Source organism: Diplotaxodon limnothrissa, unplaced genomic scaffold (genome assembly GCF_057381915.1).
Source record: "Diplotaxodon limnothrissa isolate DT_005_m unplaced genomic scaffold, D_limnothrissa_male_GT1.1 unmapped_scaffold_1, whole genome shotgun sequence".
Taxonomy (NCBI): domain Eukaryota; kingdom Metazoa; phylum Chordata; class Actinopteri; order Cichliformes; family Cichlidae; genus Diplotaxodon; species Diplotaxodon limnothrissa.
In genome coordinates, this window is record NW_028188555.1 from 1,679,496 (window position 1) to 1,696,971 (window position 17,476).

A 17,476-nucleotide genomic window follows, 5' to 3' on the forward strand; every position below is an offset into this window, starting at 1 on the left:
AACTCTTAAAGAAATATAACCAAAGGAAAGACACCCAGCTGAACTAAAATGATGTAGCAAACAAAAACTGCTGTGAGCCGCCACCCTTATATCTCCTTTGGGCTTTTGGAGCCTTGAGCTGACTTTTAAAAAATAATTGGAAAAAAAGCTCTATGCTGCTGAAAGATGAAAAATAGATATTTGCAAAATTCTGCCTAAATATGTATTTTACCTGGTTAATGTGTGTGGCGGGGCGTGGTCTGCAGCGCCGCTGCAGGGGAGGCGGACGCACCTGAGCGGCACCCGCAATCACGCCTCGCCGCCTTAACGTCTGTGCTGTTGTGTGTCGGGCTGTGAGCTGCAAAGCTACAGCCGGCTGTGTGCGTACAGCAACCGTGTGTGAAAAGTGGTCAATAAAGAGAAGCTGAAAAGCGTGTTCATGCAAACATCGTCGGGTCTGCCGTGATATGTTTACAACGGGACTTCTGCTCCTGAACCTCTGCGCACAGCGTCTGCAGGTCGGGGCTGTACGAAGTCACTTTCATCTTTACAGGACTGTAAGCTGTCGTCTGTGAGGCGTGAGCGGTGTTTGTTTTTAACATAGTTCACGGTGGAGAACAGCTGCTGACATAATGTGGATCCGAAGATCCATAATTGGCCTACCTGGGGCTGAAAGTCTCGATAAATGCACGGCGTTTCGGCGGGTACACCGGCTTCCACGAGTGTGACGCTTATTTGAACGATGAAAAAATAAAAAATATAATTTTCTTTTTATATTTCAATATCACAATAATCTTCCAATTTAGAACTACAAGTTAAAAAAGAACATAAATAAAATACACTTCAGCTAAATACTTCTAATTTATTTTCCCAAACCACGAGGAGCCGCACTGTAAGGACTAAAGAGCCGCAGGTTGCCGACCCCTGCATTAGTGTTAGTCAATGTTGCAACTGAACTGAAAAACAAAAGATTTTGGTCCAAAGAAACAAAGTCACTATTAATACAACACAACCCCCCCAAAAAGAGCCATGTAGACCCCGGGCTCTATGGGTCTTGTGCTCGGAGCTTGTTCCTGTGCTGCCATGATTAGTGCCTCTGTGCAGTCTTTCAGTCCAGCTTTGTTCAGCCACTGGTAGGATTTCTGGATGTCAGCCACTTCCTCTGCCTGCTGGTGGTGCAAACTGTGTTGTTCTGAGTTTCATTGGACGTCTTTGTCCAAAGCACCAGACAAAGGGCAAAGTAGATGCATTTGCATCAGCAGGAAAATACACCCCAAACTAGCATCATCATTATACAACTTTAACAACTGCCACTAAATGATACTTCATACACAGACCAGTGTTAGGTTAAGTTATGATGTCACTGGCAGAACATTTATAGAAACAACCTTTGAACTCTGAGTCAGCAGCTCTCTTACATGGTCAGCTGAGCTCCATGATTGAAGAACATTGTTGCTGCAGGTTCATTACTGAAATATGGAGGAAGTATTTCTTTGGACCAGTCACTCCTCACAGACACACAGCTGGATGCTGGAGACTGTGACCTCTGACCTCTGCAAACACAAACACATCACATGAATTACTGATTAATCTGTTTAAAATCTTTTAAGCAGCTGCAAACACACAAACTGGATGATGTGATGGTTTCTGTCAGTAATAGTTGTCTCAGATTAGAGTACAGACGGCTGCAGAGACGTTCACAGCAACAGAGAAGAAATCATTACCTTGGATTGCATTACTACTACGATTGATACTAGCATTATCGTACCCGGACCACCATTAGGAATCATTTATGATGTCACTGGTAGAACACATTTATAGAAACAACCTTTGAACTCTGAGTCAGCAGCTCTCTTACATGGTCAGCTGAGCTCCATGATTGAAGAACATTGTTGGTGCAGGTTCATGACTGAAGTCTGGAGGAAGTATTTCTTTGGACCAGTCACTCCTCACAGACACACAGCTGGATGCTGGAGACTGTGACCTCTGACCTCTGCAAACACAAACATCAATAACTGATCAGTTCTCTCTGACAGCCATATGATCAGCTGATCCCTCTGTGATATTGTGTCTGCCTCATGACGCTGACAGGTCAGCCAATCATCAGCGGTTTTTTCTGTCTCTGAATGAACTCAGTTTGTTCTCAGCTCTTCTCTCTGATTCTGCTGCACTGACTTCACTTAAACTTACAGAGTTCAGATCTTAGCAAGAAAACAAGTCAATAAAAATCAAACTCAGATCAAACAGTTTGAACCAATCACAGATCAATGATTCTGTCATGGTTATGTTGAAATGACTAATAAAGTTAGTAGTGTTCTTACATTATTGCTGCAGGTCCATGACTGTAAGGTGGAGGTGTTTGTGTAACCCAGTCACTCCTCACAGACACACAGCTGGATGCTGCTCTGTCCTCTTCCTCCATCTTCTTGATGTCAGGGTGGAGTTAGTCTGAGAGGTAAACACACACACTCAGAGGTGCTGTTGTACTGGAAGCATCACACTGACGGCTTTCTAATGTTGGAGCTTTGGCCCTAAAGTCCAAACCAGTTATTTTAGAGGCTCAAAGTCTTTAAAAAACACCAAAACCATCACATTATTTAATAAGTACATGATCAGGTGGATGAAGGAACTCAGTGTGTTTGGGATCATCATCATGGTGAGGAGCCCACATGTTACGGCTCCTTTGGAGAGAAGCTGAGGATCACTGCAGGAAGTGAGCTCATGAAACCAAACTGCTGTTTGTGAGCAGGATGACTCTGTTATTGGACCTGCTCTGTGTTCTACATATGATCAATACTTCAAATATCTGTAAACATCTCATCTTATATTTGTTGCACTTGGTCACATCTGTCTTTAAAAATAGATTTTTAATGTCACTGAGAGTTCTTTTCTACCTTTATTGATTTATTTTGGAATAAATTAAATATAAAGGTGCCAAAAACTGCCTGCAGCTTCTGCTCTGTGACAGGAAACTACTGTCAGGCTCAAAATGACTTCAGATTATTCATCACAGAGTGTTTATAGATCACAGGACACGTTACAGTTTTACTGTCGATGTTTTAGTTAAAGAAAATGCTGCGATAAGGTCTTACTGTGAATCTGCGCGCTCATTGGCTAATAACTTGAGACTGACAGGTGGTTATCCAATCAGCGTGCGGCCTCACACGGACATAAAACTCTTAAAGTTTGTTTTTGAAGGGATTTTCAGATCAGACCTGATGTTTCTGCCTACAGCCTGTTTACCAATATAATCAATATCAGCTATCAGAGCAACAGAAACCTCGGTGATCAGGACGCCGAGACTGAGAACAGGAAGTGGCTCAAACGTCGCACTTTCATAAAGTCAGCCTGAACTCCACTCACCGAGTTTCTGTCGCCATTTTAGTTTTAAAACACGTCTAGATAAGGGCGGGTCTTACTGTGAACCTGCGCGCTCATTGGCTAATAACTTGAGATTGACAAGTCGTTATCCAATGAGCGCGCGGCTTCTCCCAACATAAAGTAGTTTCCTTTGAAAAACCAAAGTCTGATTATTTTTGCCTCCACTGACGGAGCCTGTTGTTCCCGCCACAGAGACACAGTAATGTCAGAGCGGTGTTAACACTCAGCTGCCTCAGCACAGCTCTCACTCTCCTCCTGCTCTCTCAGCTAAACTCACTTCCTCTCTACTTACAGGAAACCAGCGCTCAGAGGAGCCGACCGGCCTCACGTTTCACCCACAGACACGAACAGCGTGGAATTATTTTATGTCATAAGAAGAAACATATTCATGTTAACACTCACCTGCCTCAGCTCCACCTTCCTCCTCCTGCTGCTCTGAACGGAGAATCAACACTTTCAATGCTCCTCCCTAAACTCAGAGGATGCTGGGACTTGTAGTTTTTAAACTTCGTTCAGCCGTCTTTAGTCCATCCAGGACACGCACTGCATTTTGGGACAGTTACTAACCCCACATCTGGGGCTACTGGGTGGCACCAAATGACTCCTTCAAATTACAAACATATATATTGTTTATTAATAAGCAAATATTATGCAAAAAAAAACTACAAGAGAGGAACAGGCAGACCAGAAAATAACAGACATGAAACATAACTGAGACAAGGACACGGGGAAAGCGTCGTAACAAAACTAAAAACTACACATCAGGAAACCTTAACATGAGTCATGGAGCAAGGAATGCTAAAACTAAATAAACACAAAATAAAAACTATAGACACATATCATAACCAAAGCCACTGGGTCACCAGACCCAGGAAAACTAACACCAAAAAGCTGCCTGGTACAAGGAAAAGTCACTGCTTTATTGAGCGAGGAAGAGAAGGATGTTCAGGTTGTGTTTATGCATCCATTCGGCCCTGCTGCAGGTTTCATCTGGCCAACAAAGGAAGAGAACTGCTCAGAGTGCTCAGAGTTATTGATGGACACACAGAGAGTCACTGAAAATGTCTGAACTAAATACTCTTATATGGAGAAAATTTTAAGCTTTAATCTTTAATAGTTTTGAGATATTCATGTTCAAACATTCCCCAGATTTCAGTGTGCAAGACAATGGCCTGAAAGTGGCTCAGTAGACTATTTTATCTTCCAGAGTATTTAAAATATGAAGGTTCACAGCAATCATCATATATGTTCAAACTTTGTATTATAACATTTCTGGAGAAATCAGAGATAGAAAATAAAAGTTCTTGTTTGAGATAGGATGACTTTTGTTTTGTTCTTTCACACTAAATAGTTGAACGACTGAACACTTTCACTTTCATTACCGTTCCCCATTTACAAGAAATCAGCTGACATTTGGGGTGTGTGTGTGTGTTGTAAACCACCAGAAGTAGTGTATAGTGCTTCATCACACACATGCAGGCGCAAAGTTGACATAGTTGATGTGTCATAGTTGGCACATCTGTTAGTCGACTAATCACATAATCAAATATTAAAAATGACTTAATTAATAAAATCATTTCGAGTCCCTGCCTGATCATCTTCAACAAAGAGACATTTTCTCTTTTTTGTGTCGTTGTATGTTGCATTTGGACACTAGGGAGCGATAACATTTAAACAAGGCCAACAGTGTGTAGCAGTGTCCTCTACAGGCCTCGAGGGCCAGTGTCCTGCAGGCTTTAGATGTGACCTTGATCCAACACAGCTGATTTAAATCGCTAAATGACCTTCTCGACATATCTTGTAGTTCTCCAGAAGCCTGGTAATAAACTAATCATTTGATTCAGGGGTGCTGACCCAGGGTGTTATCTAAAAACTGCAGGACACTGGCCCTCGAGGCCTGGAGTTCTCCACCCCTGCTCTACAGGTTTGTCAGCACTGACCCAGTTAGGCTGGGCTGTCTCTGTGTAAGTGAAACTGAAACTCAATGTTTGTACTAAAGGCCCGGTAGTTCTGGTTTTATTCTCTTCAGTTGTTAGTTTCTCAGGTAGTTTTTTAGAGTTGCCAGTAGAGGATACCTCACCGCTTTGTATGGCAGAGACAATGGGCAGGGAGGAACGTGGGCATGGCACCTGAGCTTTTCTGCTTAGTTTATTTCCAACCTGTGTTTATGTTGATGTACTCTTGAGTTGTTGATGTGAACATCTTAGTAATTGAGGATTTTCTTTCTGTTCCTTTCAGAGACCACACCCACATACCTAAACCTGTATACTATGCTAACTAGAAGTTTTTCATTAAGTGGACTGAATATTTAAAAGAACACAAAGCAAACAAGAGAAGAGAAAACCAAAGAGGAGCCGATTCCCTGTTTGATTCAGCTGGCTGTGTCAAAGTAGTATTAAAATGTAACTGATTCCTCTGCTGATGAAATAACATTGATGATTTTTGTCAGGAAGCACTCACAGCAGGTTATTAGCTTACAAACAGAGCTTCTCCCCCACAGTTATTTCATAAAGAACAATGAGCACATGCAGTATAAAAACAGGCTAACTCCATCTGAAGTCATTTTCTGGTCCCACTTTCAGGCCTCTTTTTGACATTAAACCCTGAGGCGATGCTTGAACATGAATATCTAAAAAAAGATAAAAGCCTGAAATTTTCACAGGTCTTTTTTTTTTTTTTAACCATCAAATGAATTTGTAATTTGGAAAAGCTGCATCTAAAAATGTCTGAGTAATGGCAACAACAAAAAAATTGTTGCTGTCCTGTAAAGTCGCATATTTGAGCACACACTAATAAAAAACTTTGCAAAACAAATCGTGACAATTGCTGAATGATTTATAATATTTAAAATAAAACAGAAAAATGTTTTCTCAGTTTTCATGCTGGATTGAACAAATATGACAGTTTTGACATATTTTGTCAAATATGTGCACAGGTATCATTTTTGAGACCTACTATACCTAATGTTTTGACAACTATTGGCCAATGTGATAATTCAGGTGAAGTGTAAAATCTCTGATGCATCCATTGGAGTTTAGAGGTTTAGAAGCACCGAGAGCTCAAAAAAGTCTGTAGCATGATAGAAGACTTTAGGGAAGTGAAGCAGTTTCAAACATATGAAGGATTTTCTCTGATGCTCCGTTTTCAGCTTTTTTTCTGTTTTCTAAATGTGAATCTTGAAGTGTTCAGAGTCAGCAGGTGAAGTCAGGTTTCTCTAATCCTAATGTGGATCATGTCACCTGGTTCCTAGGTTTCATGACAGGTCAGAGGTCAGCGACTGTAACTCAGTTCTGTTAATGTGAACTCACTGAGTGTTTGTGCTTCACCTCTCAGACTGACTGAGGGTGATGATGGAGGACAGAGCAGAGTTTGCAGCATCCAGCTGTGCGCCTATGAGGAGCGAGCTGTCGAAAGGAAAAATCTAGACTTCAGTAATGAACCTGGACCCACAGGCACAAAGGAACAGTTTCTGCTGTAAGACTGACGACGACGACGATGATGATGATCTGGTTTACTATGGAGCAGATTCATTGGCTAATACCCTGAGACTGACAGGTGGTTATCCAATCAGCGTGCGGCCTCACGGACATAAAACTCTTAAAGTTTGTTTTTGAAGGGATTTTCAGATCAGACCTGATGTTTCTGCCTACAGCCTGTTTACCGATATAATCAATATCAGACATCAGAGCAACAGAAACCTCGGTGATCAGGACGCCGGGACTGAGAACAGGAAGTGGCTCAAACGTCGCACTTTCATAAAGTCAGCCTGAACTCCACTCACAGAGTTTCTGTCGCCATTTTAGTTTTAAAACCCGTCGTGATAAGGGCGGGTCTTACTGTGAACCTGCGCGCTCATTGGCTAATAACTTGAGATTGACAAGTCGTTATCCAATGAGCGCGCGGCTTCTCCCAACATAAAGTAGTTTCCTTTGAAAAACCAAAGTCTGATTATTTTTGCCTCCACTGACGGAGCCTGTTGTTCCCGCCACAGAGACACAGTAATGTCAGAGCGGTGTTAACACTCACCTGCCTCAGCACAGCTCTCACTCTCCTCCTGCTCTCTCAGCTAAACTCACTTCCTCTCTACTTACAGGAAACCAGCGCTCAGAGGAGCCGACCGGCCTCACGTTTCACCCACAGACACGAACAGCGTGGAATTATTTTATGTCATAAGAAGAAACATATTCATGTTAACACTCACCTGCCTCAGCTCCACCTTCCTCCTCCTGCTGCTCTGAACGGAGGATCAACACTTTCACTTTCACTGCTCCTCCCTGAACACAGAGGATGCTGGGACTTGTAGTTTTTAAACTTCGTTCAGCCGTCTTTAGTCCATCCAGGACTGCATTTTGGGACAGTTACTGACCCCACATCTGGGGCTCTTCTCAGCTCTTTCCGGGGGTGAGGTGCCCTTGTACCTCGGGCCTCTGGGACTGGGGCTTGGTCTGCTCTGGTGCGACTGGCTGCCGGCAGGGCCTGTGGGCTTGTCGTCGCAGCCCCCTGCGCCCTCTGTACCTTGGCTACTGGGTGACACCAAATGACTCCTTCAAATTACAAACATATATATTGTTTATTAATAAGCAAATGTTATGCAAAAAAAACTACGAGAGAGGAACAGGCAGACCAGAAAATGACAGACATGAAACATAACTGAGACAAGGAGACAAGGACACAGGGAAGGCGTTGTAACAAAAATTTTAACACTTTTGCTTGTCTTCATTTTTCTGACTTCAGTTGGCTTCAGTCTGACTTTAACTGACTGAAAACTTTATTTGAACAACGTTAACTCACTTGCATTCTCTGTATGTTGATAAATGTATGAAAACATATAACATTTCATCAGCGTCAGTTTTTAATTTGGATAGAGGATCATCCAGTGTCTTAACAGACAGCCAGTTGGATCTTGACTTTTTTGATCAATAACCCTCATTTTAGAAATTCCAAATGACTGTCTTACTGCATCCCACCTCAGCAGCGATGGCGCGCTGCGAGAGACCCTGCTTATGCAGTTCAACAACCCGACCGCGTTCAAGAAAGGAAAGTTGTTTTGCCTTTGCCATCAGAACGTAATGACAGTGTGACTACCTGACAGTAAATGACAATGAGTCCACATTTTTGCACAGATTTGGCCTTTTAAAGGCATGTGGTCCTAAACTTTTGAGCAGCTGTAAAACCGCCTGTTTCGGTTTAAGCGTTGTTTTCAATAAATTGACCAGCTCATAAAAAAGTTTTGTCTCACTCCCATTTCTTCTTGTTGCATGTTGAAGCTCTACTTGGAACCTTGTTAAGATCCAACTATGCAAAATATGATGTTTTGTTTTTACAATTTTTCAAGTTGTCTTAAATTTTTGATTGGGACTGTATAAATATTTGCTTTCAATTATTCACAGTGAGATAATGTCAAAATAAATGGAATAAGTGAAAAATGTCTTGTTTGCTCCACATATTTCTGTTGAATGGTGTTCTAAAACATCCGTTCTTCAGTATTTTTAACTTGCATATATTTAAATTTATATTTCAATAATGCTGACATATCTCCTTTTTCAGTGTAATGGTTTAAGCTCAGAAACATCTGCAGTATCTATACATGAAGTTTATGTGAGTAATTGTCAAATCCAGAAATATGGATATTTATTTCAGAACTTTATTGCATAACTTACATATTTTCACACACACACACACACACACACACACACACACACACACACACACACACACACACAGATCTCTTTATTAAGTTGTGGGCTCATGTGTTCAGCATCACGTTGTTGAGTGCACAGTGCTGTAGCTCAAAGTTCATTCTTCTAAACATGTGAAGACCACAAAACCCAAAGAGTCACTTTTAGCATTATGACTCATTCTATATGAATCTTGCCAGCCATACATATGAACCGTTTGAAACCTGTGTGAATGCTTTATGCTACAGTGATACACTGAATATGCCACTAAAGCTTCTCTTCTTTCTGAAACTACTTGAAATGTGACTTTATCACAAACAGTAAAAAGTTACGGTCATATAAAGAGCATTCATGAAACTGTCAGGCCGGTGGTAGCGAAAAGCTTGATACAAGTAAAGCACAGTTTGGTCTTACCGGCTGACACATAAAGTGTGGCACTGTTTTTTTTTTTATTTTTCTTTACCTTTTATTATTACACTCACTGACATGAAAATGAGCAAATGAGTATGTTTTATGTTTGTATGTGAGTCTGCTCAGCGTTTCACTGTAAGAGTGTTTTAATACAAAGGAACAGGCAGTCATGTACATGCACTTCCTTTACAGAAATACCCTCACCAGCATGTACCTCTGTGAGTGATGCTACTTTAAGGTCAATATAACTCTTTTCAGTACATCATCATCTGTCAGCAGCAGTTACACTGTTACTCTGACACCTGGACAAATATGGATGCACTGAAGTTGTACTTAATTCTTCTTCTACCACTAACTGCAAGCTCAGAAGATTAAGGGGGAGGTAATGTAAAAATCTGATTCATAAAGTAACATTGATTTTTTTAATGATACTCCAGCCTCTGTTTTTTTTTATTGTAGAAACTGTTGTGAAAACAATTGGGAAACAACCAGGGCCCTGTTTCAGGAAGCCGGTTTAGTGGAAAAACTGAGTAAGTATACCCTGAGTTAACGAAAACTCTGGGTTTTCGGTTTCACAAAGCGAGTTCAGCTGCAGCCTGAGTGAGTCACTATGACGACACACTCCGTGAAGCTAACCTGCCCCCTAGCAGGTTTACTACAACTAACCCTGACTGTCTCCGCCCCTTTGTCGGAAACCTGACTGTAGGAAGTGTCAGACATGGCGTGCCACTTCCTTGAAGAGCCAGTAGATCGTGAAGCCCAAATTCTCCGCAGAGCTCTCCGCCGGGAGAGAGTGATCAGAGCGCGTTTGGACATTTTATCATTTCCTGATGATATTCTGTGCGAACGTTACCGTTTCTCAGCACAATCTATAAGTTATTTGGATAACATCCTCAGGCCATATATTACGCATGTGACACATCGCGGACATGCTCTCAGTTCATTGCATATTATTTGTATTGCACTTCGGTTTCTTGCAAACGGGAGCTTTCTGTATAATATTGGTGACGCTGAGCACGTTTCCAAGGCTACCGTCTGTCGGGCAGTCAGGAATGTTACAGTTGCACTGAAACGTCTCCTGTACTCGTCTGTGGTGTTCCCCGGTCACAGACCCACAAGATTTATCAAAGAGGGATGCCACAAAATTGCAGGTATCAGGATGAACAAAACTTAATTTATGATGTGGTGATACTTGGACTACTACTTAAATTGCACATTTATTTTCAGGGTTCCCAGGCGTGATTGGCTGTACAGATGGCACTCACATTCCAATCATTGCTCCTTCAGTAAATGAAGGAGACTATGTGAACAGGAAGTCTTTCCACAGCATTAATGTACAGGTACATAGTTCCCTGTAGCATGTCAAACTAACAAATTATTTCATTATAGTAATGGATGCTAATTTGTGTTCTCTGCACTGTGAAGATCATATATGATGCTGCCAACATTATCACAAATGTGGAAGCCAAGTGGCCAGGCTCTGTCCATGACTCACAAATATTCCGTGAATGTACACTGAGCACAAAATTTGGACATGGTGAGTTGAGAATACTTTAAAATATATAAAGACCAATTGCTTCAGGGACATTTGAACTGAAGTGTACCCTTCTGTCTTAGGAGAGTTCACTGGCTACTTGCTTGGTGATAGGGGGTATCCATGTTTACCCTATTTGCTTACCCCTTACCCTGACCCTGAACCGGGCCCACAGCAGCGATATAATCTGGCTAATTGCAGGACAAGAGCCAGAATTGAAATGACTATCGGAATGCTTAAGGCCCGGTTCCAGTGCCTGCAAAGACTCAGGGTCACCCCAGAAAGGGCATGTGACATTATTGTGACATGTGTGATTCTTCACAACATTGCCACAATTAGAGGAGAACACTGTCCTTCTGAACCAAACATCAGCAGTGATCCAAACCATGAACATCCTGACCCTCCCACGGACATACAAGATGGAAGCGCAGTCAGAGACACCATATGTCACAATCATTTCCTTTGACCCATCACCTCAACATGTTGAAAGACGAATAAACAGATTTTTTGTTCAACTGGCTTTATTGGTCGCCTGTATTTCCTGTACACAAAGTATTAAAAGATGTAAACCTCATAAAGTGTCTCTGTTGCTTCCTCCTCTGTAACAGCTGTCAATGTTTCTTCATTATTTTCCTGTAGTAAAGAAATAGACAACATTGCTGTTCTACTGTACACTCATATAATCTGTGGAGTATTACTCACAACTGCATGTTGGTCTGGCTCAACAGGAGGCTGCACCAGATGCAGTACACCACCACCATCAACTGATAGAATATGAGGTTTATACGGTTTATATATATCACTTATAACTTACAAGGGACCAAATGGCAATTAACAAACATACCAAGCACCTTACACTTCATTGTCATTATGCTCTCAAAGACAACCAAGACTGAGGGAAGGCAAAATCAGTCGGAAAATAACTTCACTACAAAATAATTCATTATGGTAAAGAGTTTATCAAATGAATGTGTCGCACTGCAAAGGTGACTGTGAAGAAAGGATGTATGCACATCATGTATTATTTTGAATTTACCCCTTATGTAGGCACTTGTGTCTTGCGGGGTTATTGCCTCAGAGGATGTCCCCGCAGAGATGCCTTCGGCCACAGGGCGCCCACTGTTTTGGCTGAGGGCCAACTGCTCAGCCTCTGTGAGTGGTGGTGGTGGAGGACCCCCACCTGTTTTTCGGGCCTCCGCTTTTTTTCTGTTGGCTATAACGGGCCACATTTGAGCATACAGAGTAAGCAAATATGTACTTGTAATGTGCTCAGATAATTTCAATAAGTGCTTACAGAAAGAAAATTAATGTAGCCTCTAACTGCAATTGATTTACTTGGGACAAACAGACCAAGCACTATGGCTCATAATACAATTACACCTTACCTGTTTGGACTATATTTTTATATTTCATTTTTACTTGCTGCCAGGAACGTTTGGGGCCTGTTGGGTTGCACCTGCGCTCACATCACATCACAAAATAAAATGTATAAAATAACAAATAAAATAACATATGATAAAATAACGTGTTAAATGGGTGGAAATCCCTCGATCAATGTTTAAATTAACACTCACGCATTGACTCTGTCGGCTATGTTTTGCCATGCATGCTTTTGCAGCTGTGGCTGTGTTACTTTTTTCCGCGGAATTTGCATGTTATCGGCATATGCTGCCATCAGAATTTCGGCCTCAAGCGCTGTGAAATACATTGACCGCGCCTTCTTTCCCTCCGTCTCCATGGTGACTCGCTTAATCTGTGCTCCGCTTATCAGGGCTTTATGTATCCTCGTCCGCGCGCTTCACTTGGGGTTAAAGCAACTCCGCGTTGACTGAACTAATTGTTATCAGCCTTTCTGAAACGGAATATTCCGAGTTGGACAGTTCGGGGTTACTCAACCGTGAGTGTCGTTTTTCACTCTGAGTTTTCCAAACCGGCTTCCTGAAACAGGGCCCAGATGTCACTCAAATATGCACCAATGAAACACAGAGAATCATCACACTGATAGTTTGTACGATCAGAACTCAGAGAAGTGGAGGCGAAAATTGTAGACTGCTGTATTATTATGGACGGTGTGATTTGCACTTCAGGGCCACCGTACAAATGTGACTCCAGGTTCACACTGATGAAGGAAAATCAGACTGAGTTTCTCCACCTGATCAATTTAACATCAGAGGACAGTGGGAGCTACACCTGTCAGTGTTCAACTCCTGAAAAAACAAATATTCTCCATCTTACAGTTCTTTACAGACACTAGGACACATTTCCCAATACTTAGGTCACTTTTGCAAAACTCCTCACACAGTGAGCACAACAGAAGTCTATGTGGGCTAAACTGAGGATCATTTATCATTGTTTTGGCACAAAATGCATTCAATGACCACATCTCTCAAATTTCATGAATTATTTTCTAACTCAGACGCAACAACTGCCAAAAATCTTTGTACGTACAGGACATTTTGCATGTGCTTACATACTGTTTTCAAAACTGTTAAACTTATGGTCAAAACAATAACATAATGCAAAACTGAATAAGACAGCAAAATTCAACGGCAATATTTTATTGAAACATATTTTAAATCTAAAAATGCAGTTTAACCAGCCACAGCTGATTCTCATTGTAGATGAACATCTACACAGGTGTTACTCCTTCAATTTCATTACAAAAGGAGACGACTGCTGAATAGGTTTGTTTTGTGATGTAAACATGGACCCAGCCAGAAATGGAGAAGTGGCTGAAAGAGGAAGAAGAGTGGCTGGGAGGGGGCGAGGAATACGTATGCGTGGTGGAAGAAGAATAAGAGGAAGATCAGAGCTACTGTAATTGATCATGTAGTAAATCATGGTCACTGTTGTGTATTCACTGCTTATGAAGAAATCGCCTCGGAGCCGTCATACTGGTTCTTTATTATTCCGTAGATATAGGAAACGTATCCACACACTGTAAACTGCTAAGCTAGCACATGAACACACAACTAGCTACTTCCGGCGATTTTCACAATAAAAGTTCGAACATTACAGTCACTCAATGAGAGAGGCTGGTCAGTAGTGATGGCCAAATGAAGTTTTCTGAAGCACTGAAGCTTGTATTGAAAAACGGTTCATTACTCGAAGCTTTTCAACACAGTCCTCTCTGGTGACATCTGGTGGCCAGAAATATGAAGCGCAGCTTGAATCCACAAAATAAAACCAACTGCTTCATTATGATTGCTCACTCTACAGAGTGGAATCCTGTCTGATATTGGGCCTCCGTTGTGTTGCTTTAAACGTGTATTTTTTGGTGGTTAAGAAAATGTGTTTTATTTGTTTAATAAATAGTTTTGACCAGTAAACTCCCCTTGCTTAAACATGCGCCATGGTGTGGTCTTTCTTTGCTTGTGACTTCTTGATGTTGGTAAATACAATAATTGAAAAATACCACGTTACATATATATACATATAATAATGTACAGCACATTATGGAGTAGGCTTCTGCTGTGAGGTCTTGCCTCCATGCAGGTATGCAATTAATCGCCGGAGGGTATATTTATAAATAATATTATATTAAGGAAATTTTCCCAGACATATTTTTGACCTGGGGGTAGAATTGATTGTGAAATGGAAAAGGAAAATGCTTATGAACTTGCAAATTAAAAACATGATGCATTGACGGTAACCCTTTTTCATTTTTATTTAAAAAGAGAATTTGTTCTAGTGTGCGATGGCCGAACCTGTTCTTTTTCGTGGAGATAATTTATCGTGCCTTAAGGAAAATCCCTTCACATGGCACAGAGGAGGCTGGAGTGCAGAGAAACTGGTAGAGATGCAGTTATACAGTCTAACTGGGCCCCACAAACTATCAGCTAAAGAGAATAAAGAAATTCAATTGCTGTACATTTGGCAGACTAACATTTTCAGATTAATTAAACAATAAAATATATATTTTTACAACATTACAAGTAAAGAGTCAAGTGGAAGTTTTTCTAAAGTTATTTAATGATATTTATATTATGGAAGCAGATTTTTGACATTTTACCTTTTTCCCGTTTTCAGATATAATAAACACGCACAAAACAAAAGCAAACGGCCAGAACACAAAGCTGGAAAACTCACCCGATTGACAAAAATCAACTCAAAATACTCCCACACAACAGAACCTCCTCTATTCCTCGCTGGCTCCAAATCTCTCAGTAGAATGATCAGTGGTTCGCTATCTGTCACCATCAAAACACTCCACAAATCCCGCAAATGATTCGCTTCCTTATAAACCATTGAATCAGATACCGAAGCAGTTAGGTTGGTTCTAAATGAAGCTTCGGACGTCACTGATCACGTGACTCTGGCCAAACGAATCAAGCTTCGACACAGTGCTTCTGAAGCAGTGTGTTGATTTTTTTGACACACGCACCGGAGCTTCAGCTTCAAGCGGACCATCACTAACTGGTCAGAGAGTGTAGCCAAATCTGCAACGCTCTACAGTGGCATCTATTGTTAGAGTTTTCCGGCAAACCAACAGGTAACTTGTATTCTGCAGGGCATTTGCACATTTCAGAAGTAAATAAGCTTTTGTGTAATTGTTGTTGCATTTCTGCTTAGGACTCAACGGTTACCTCACACAGGAGGGAGAGGACGGATGTTCACTGATGTGCAGGAAACTGCCATTGTTGATATGGTCACCAGAAACAATGGGATAAAACTCACTGAAATTAGACACAGTCTTGGCAGACAACGTTACTTTGGCAAATATTCACAGTGTAAGCATAACAACAATTTCTAGAGTCCTGAAAAAACATCAGGTCAGGATGAAACAGTTGTACACTGTGCCTTTTGAGATGAACTCTGAACATGTCAAGCAACTCAGGAACCAGTATGTCCAGGTAAGATCACAATAAAATACAGATCTGTTTTTGAACAAAACCAACTTTTACAAATTTACTACTGTAACATCTTATGTTGCCTTGTGGATTTATGTTAGAGAGTCATGGAGATTGAAGGCAGGCAAACACACCACATTTTCATCTTTGTGGATGAGGCAGGTTTCAACTTGGCCAAAGCACGGCGACGAGGGAGGAATGTGATTGGGAAGAGAGCCACAGTGACTGTCCCGGGGCAGAGGGGTGCCAACATCACAATGTGCGCAGCAATATCCACTGATGGACTGCTGTTACACAGACCACTAATTGGGCCATACAACACTGAACGGCTCCTTGTGTTCCTGCATGATCTCTATGGAAGGGTTGTGCTAGGTGAGGAAAGGGATGCGGAGAGAAGGAATCAGCCAACATTTATAACTGTATGGGACAACGTGGCATTTCATCACTCCCGTGCAGTCACCGAGTGGTTTGCAGCCCATCCCAGAATGGAGTCTCTTTTCCTCCCACCTTACTCTCCATTCCTCAACCCCATAGAGGAATTCTTTTCCTCATGGTGGTGGAAGGTTTACAACTGAATGCTGGATGCCTGGAGATATCAGCAGAAGATTGCCAGGGATGGATCAGGCATGCCAGAAGATTATTTCCTAGGTGTATTGCCCTAGATTACATTAGATGTGATGTGGATGAGAACCTGTGGCCAAATGGAGAAGACCGAGTAGATTAGCATTACTATTGTATGTGTATCAGTGGATGGTGTGAATACAAATTCTTGTATTTTGGGATTACTTAGTGCAAAAAAATAAAAATACATAAACAAATATTAACGAATTCTGCATGATGTCTGATTCATTCCAGTAACATATATTGAAATTATAAACAGAGATGTGTCCTTGTTTTACACAAGAAAACACTGTGTAATGCTACATGTTGTTAGTGTTTTTTAGGTCATTGTTTTGTGGGTGACAAAGTGTGTTTGTCAGCTGTCAACCTTTGCTAGTGTTCTGGAAGAATGAGTTTATTTGAGACCTGAATAAAGTGTTTTGGTAGTTGTAGTGCATTTTAAATGTGAAATAAACTGCTTTGCCAAGCTGAAGGTTGGTTAGGAGAATTGTGTGAATAGTTTTGCAAAAGTGACCTAAGTATTGAGAAATGTGTCCTAGCGGCTGTAAAAAAAACTGTAATGTCACTGTGGAAGGTAAACAAGGTAAACAACCTATTTTCTTATTTTAACCATTAATTATTTAGCAATATAAAGTCTGTACTGATATTAGAAGGTGACCTTCAGGATTTGTTAACTTCACAAGGCAATAGTCATACATCACACTTAAAACCTTTGTTCACTAGTAATGCCAATACTCCTTTCATGTTTCTGACAACTGCTTTTCTCCTCATACAGAATTAAGCAGCAGGTCTGGAACAGAAACACTTCCTCTTACACTGATTTGTGTAACCGTGTTCATCATTGTGAGTTCAGTTATCTTTGGATTTATTTACGCACGACTGTGTGACAGGTGAGAAACTACTGTCAGAGCTGTTTCACATGTTTCATGATTTACCTTTCAACACGCTTCATAACTTTAAAATGTGATTCTCTTTGCTGTTTTCATTTGGTTAATCCACTTTAGCTGAAGGTCATTTTGATG